Consider the following 6,000-nt stretch of genomic DNA (forward strand, 5'->3'; position numbering starts at 1 on the left):
TGTTTCTGACATTTGCAAAAGCAATAGTGGGTGAAACTGCTGGCATCTTTACACAAACCGAGGCAGTGGCACCAAACTATACTAGTGGTCATTGTCTTCTTCACCAGCAAGTACTCACAGTTAAAAAAAAAAAAAAAAACTGTCAGTTTCACTTAAAAATCTCCTTGAAGAGTCAGTAAACAAAAATAGCAATTTTATTAAATCTCAACTCTGAGCACACATCTTTTTATTAAGCTTTGTGTCAAAATACGAAGTGTACATAAAGCACTTCTGCTGCCTGTGGTTGTCGCAAGGAAAAGCACTTGTAGGATTGGCTGCGTTTCGAGCTTAACTACCTGGTTTCTCCATGGAACACCACCTTTACCTGAAAGATGACTAACAAACTGTTTGGCGGACATTTTCTCAGCAATGAATCCAGTAAGCCTGTCACTTCAAAGAAAACTGACAGTATTCGTTAGCACCAATAAAAATTTGAGCTCTCAAACAAAAGCAAGAATTTTGAAAAACTTCCATCCACCACCACGATCTCAACAACTTCAAAATATTTAAAGACTTTTCTGATGAGAGGGGTGGTGATATAAACAATTGTGATTTTTAATATTGTGTAACAAAATGTGTCAACGTTTGTAAGAGCTGTATAACTCAGTGACTCAGTATTTTCCAAATGACCAATGCATGATGCTACAAAATCGTGTCTGGATAAAAGATCCATTCAAAGTACGAAGTAGACCAATCAATCTTAAAGTATAGAGGACAAACATTCATTGACATGGTCTCAGATTCAACATTGCAAGTAACCTTTAAGAAACTACCCCTTACTAAGTTGTGGTTTAGTATCAAAGAAGAATATAGACAATTATCTGAAAACACTAATAAAATACTCATCCCTTTTCTGACTACATATCTGGTTAAGTTCAGATTCTCTTCACATGGTTCAACCAGCACAACAGATTGCAACAGATTGAGAACAGAGCAGATGTGAAAATTCAATTGTCTTCCTTTAAACCAGACAGTCTAGAGATTTGTAAAAATGTGAAACAATGCCACTCTTCTTGCTAAGTTTTTTTTTTTTGGATAATACAGTTATTTTTTATAAAACATCTGTTACTTATGTTACTATGTTATGGGTTTATTGTTATTCTTAAACAAAGAAATAAATATTTTTAAATGTCTGTTTTAATTTCCCATATGGCAAATATTGATAGATAAAATAGAAGCTCTTTAGAATCCTCAATAGTATTTAATAGTGTAAAGGGAACTGAGACCAAAAAGCATGAGCATTCTCTCTACCAACAGGTGGCTTTGTTTAATGTGCACGGAAGGACCGATGCAGGTTAGAAGACCATAACACTGGCACATGCAGGAGCCTACCGATCTGCAGGCCCCTGTCTTTAATTGAGAAAGAACAACTCCCATTCATATCAGAAGCCGCCCAAACACAGTGTCTTTATATATCTACATCATGTCCTGCTCTGAAGCAAAGTGTAAGCATCCTTGTGGATAAGAACCATAACTTCTACTCTTTTATGTCTGCTAAGTACCTTACAAGTGTAAATGTATTATAGATTGATTTTCATCAAGAAAATTCATCAGAACCTCCTAAAGGGTTCTGTTCTCCTGAAGATGGATTCAATCCGTTTGTTGTTGGGGTAGCATTTATATAACCCGGATGAAGTACACTCTGCCTCTTTCTGAAGGGGTCGTTCTCTTCAACAAAAGGGCCATGAGGAAAGGAGAGGACTCCTATCTAGTCAACCCGACCAACCCAACTGCAGCTAGACCCCCCACATCCTGAGGCAACATTCGTTAGTCCACAGTACACTGAAACAAATGAACATTCATATAGCAAATGAGGAGGAGGCAGTTGAATTGAATAATCTTACATTTGTATTGGCCTTCAACCTTTTCAAATCATTTACACCTCTCACTGGATCTCACAACACTACTGGGAGATAGGGTGGCCATTAGTACTTCCCATTAACCAATGAGCAAACAGGGAAGGAGAGGTGAAATCACCCACCAAGGCCCACACAACAGCTTGGGGTGGTCAGTACTGGAAGCCAGGTCTCCTCATCCCCACACAGTGCTCCTTCCACTTCTGTGTGGGAACTCTGACTCTTGGGGCCATTTTGGTTTTGAAAGAGGCAAGGAGAAGGCCAGCACGCATCTTTGTTCTCACATTCTTGTTTCCTGTGGGCTCTGCTCTGATTGATTCAGAAGCAAGGTGCTTCATTTTTAAATAAATTGCATCCCTACCTGAAATATTTCCCTCTTAAACAATGTCCAGTATGTCTACAAGATTCCTTATTGATACCCCCATCAATCACGGCTCCAAACAACTTGGCCAGAAACAAGTAAACTTTGTTCTGTGGTATAGTAATGTGGTGACCAGCCCTCTCTCTTACGTCTTGCCTAGTAATATGTGTCAAAGTGCTGAAGCTGTAACATACAGAGAGATATATATATGCTGGCAGTACATGTTCCCATATTTTCCAGATGGTTAGATCAAGTCTGGAGACCACTTTCCAAAAATACTTCACTGTTGGAAAAGATATAGGAGCTAAAAAACAAAATACCCCAGGATTTCAGGGCTTCCTGCTTCATATCACTCATTTTTTCAAGTGTCTGGAATAATAATTTGGGGTCTAGAACACTAGCAGTACAGAATGCAGTGGAAAGCCATCCGAGGGTCTATGGATACGCAGTGATCAGTGGGGAGATCTCTTCAACTCTTCACTCATTCTTTCCCCTGCTCTGGGTTTCCTCTTCTGCCAATGCCTTGGGTCCATCGGACAAGGGCCTTCACTGAAGCCAAGGCACACACAGCCCCGGAGCTTCCCTGTTGCTGACTCCCAACTCTGGGAAGATGGGATGGGCCTGGGTGGGCCACACCCTAATTACGTAGCTGACTCCATCACACTCCCCAGCTGTTGGAAGCAGAGGTCTGCTTGTCAACTCCTTTTAAAGCGTTCCCAGAGGCTTTCAGGTGTTTTTGATGCTGAAATTTGCCAAACATCGTTAGTGGGTTCTGAGACTATGCTTTTGGAGTCAGACGGCCGAGGTTCAAATCCAAGCTATATCCTGTAACTGGCCCTGGAGCGAGGTACTTAACTCCTCTGAGTTAAAGGGGTATTTTATGTAAACTTCCCAGAACAAGGTTAGATACATAAATATGATTCCTTTGATTTCCATACCCTTGTCAAAAGTAAGGAGAGAAAGTCAAGTCAGACAATGCAGAAGGGCAACAGCTCCTTCTAATCCTGTCTCTGGTCCTTTTGCTAGGGACTATCCACATTGCATTCACTTCTCCAGCAGAAGCTAGTACACACAGGCCCTTAAGAGTCAAGAATTACAGCCCCAGATACACCCTCTCCTTGGGCAGGGGGAGGATATTGACAAGTCTGGAAAGAGTAGCTCTCCCAACCACAGGTTCAACCAATGGCTCTTAAGCTGGTTACACATTGGAATCACCTGGAGACCCATGGCAACTCCCACGGCGGTTCCCACCTTCCGAGATCCTGATTTGATTAGCAGAGGATGGGGCCTGGGCATCTGTATTTTTTAAGTCTCCATACATGATTCAAGTGTGCAGAGGACTGAACGCCATTGGGTTTGGGTTGAAAAGTGCGTGGGTTACCCCAGAGGGAACTTTGACTTTCAATCTCTTCTCTGCGGACGTCCCTGTCAGAGGGTGAGTCATGACACTAATATGTTTATTCCCTTAGGGCTGGCAACAACCCTGGCCAGTGATTATTAGAGGAAACCTTGCTCTAGTCACTTATTCGCATTTTTAATTTTAAATTTAGCCCAAAAGCCTCAACTACCTTCTGACCTTGTGTCAAGCAAATACACCTCCTCACTGCTGGTGGTGGACTGAGGCAGTGATGAGCCTGGCTCTCGTTCTTTGTTATGCTTGTCTGGGGACGTTTTGTGCTTCTAATTTGTGGTCCTACTTTTACCTATAATTTATTTCAGTGGTACCTATCATTACTGATTCCAGATAGTCCAACAACAATTGGTTAAACTCTAAAACATTCAGGCAAAAAGGGAGGACCTTTTAAACTCCTCTCTCCTCAAGTGAGAATTAGGTTGCATAACAAAGTGTAAAGAATCTCCAGTTTTATTCTCTAGGCTCATGTTAAGAGATCCAAGCCAGGGGGATGGAGAGAAGGGCAGGAGAGGGAATTTCAAGGAAGGGCAGGGACAGCTGAAGGCTAAGAGCCCATTAGGGGAAGAGTCTTCAGACACCCATGGTCTGCAGTTTGTGCTACTAAAGCCCTGGCTGGAACCCCACCATCTGGACAAGAAGTGAGGAAGCTCCAGTCTGGAGAATGTCCTGGCTACTTCCAGACTGTCCTCAAGGGATCTGGTCATATGAAAATAGCTGGTGGCTGTGACTTCTGGAGTGTGCTGCCACCTGCTGGAGAAGGTATTTATTACATCCCACATCCCTCCTTAGTAGAGCCTGTATCACAACTCCATTTACAGATGAGGAAACTGAGCCCCTGAGAGGCAAGTCACTCAACCTCAACCAAGGTCAAGCTCAAATCCACTTCTTCCAAGCTCAGTGTCTTTTCCAGGACCCCACCCACGATTAAGATGATGCTTTCTCTTGAAAGCACAAACCTCCTTCACAGTAGGATCAGAGTGAAAGTAATTTAAAATGGCTGCTCTGAAATCACAGTAGAAGGCTGGCCCAGCCTCCCTGGCAGGATTTCCAGGGTTTGGCTGAGGGGTCTAAGCAGCTGACAGCCTGGCTAATCCGACTGAGCTTTCATGGACTTGCTTCCTACCTCACTGAAAAATATTCATTGTTTGTTCTCAGACACAGACAATGGAGACTTGCCACATGGGCTTCTTTCTCCTTCAGGCCCAGCTCAAATCTCTTACCCTCAGACTAAAGCCTCTTGCCAGCTGGGTCTGGCAGCATCTAGGCCCCTCTTCACAAATGTATGCTTTTTTTCTCCCTCAAGTGGCCTGCAGCAGCTCTCTGCCTCTGAAGATAGCAGAGCAGGGTCCCAGCAGGGCTGTCTCACCCCGCAGAGGTGGGAGTGCACCCACTTCTCTCCACACCCTCCCTCAGAGGTTAGACTGACGGATTAAAAGTCCCCAGCAGGGTCACCCAGGCCCAAGGAGCCTTCACAGATGTCACAGAGTCAGTCATGAGTGCCGTGCAGCACCGTCTTTGATGGGGAGAGTCAAGGAAGTAGAAAACTCCATCCCTCCACCACCAACGCTCCGCCTCCAGCAGTTTAGAATCAGACAGAGTAAGAGGGAGGGTTGAGACCAATAGTTCTTGGCCCTCACTGTGCATCAGAATCACTGGGCCCCACCCCCAGAGAAGCTGATTCCATTAGTCTGGGATGGGACTCAGCCATCAGTACTTGTTTAAAGACACCAGGTGTTTCTAACGTGAAGCCAGCTTCAGATCCACCAAACCAGACAAATGCAACCAAAGCAAGAACAAGATATTCACTCAAGAGAAAGTGCCACTGCATTGCTGCCTCCAGAGTGTGCTAAACTGGTTAGGGAGGCTGTGGAAGTTGGGATTTAAATTGAGAAGCAAGTGGGCAAAACTGGGGGAAAAGGAGCTCTGAGGGTCCAGAAGGAGGAAACGGTGTGTTGCAAGTCTCAGCCGCGGGAGTGAGCTGGGCTGTAGAGGAAAGACACACACCCAAGTCTGAGAGCACGGGGCTCCTGGTGGCCCTGGGACCTCTTATGGAAAGTTATCGGCTGACTCAGGAGACAATTGTGAGCTACTTCTTCTAAATGAATCCTTTTTGACCACTGTTTCGTGGATCTAGGGTTCTTCTAGAGTAGCAGTTATGGCAACCATCCCTGAATTGTTCAAATCACAGCTGGTGGAGGACGTCGTTTTTCCACCTTCTTTCTCACTATTTTGTTCAAACTTGTTAGGTATAATGGCTCAGCTTTTGTTTGGAACTTAGTATCCCTGAATCCTCAGGTGGCCTTTTCCTGTGGCTTTTGTCCCAAAGCTTA

The sequence above is a fragment of the Equus przewalskii genome, chromosome 20 (assembly GCF_037783145.1).
Source record: "Equus przewalskii isolate Varuska chromosome 20, EquPr2, whole genome shotgun sequence".
Lineage (NCBI taxonomy): Eukaryota > Metazoa > Chordata > Mammalia > Perissodactyla > Equidae > Equus > Equus przewalskii.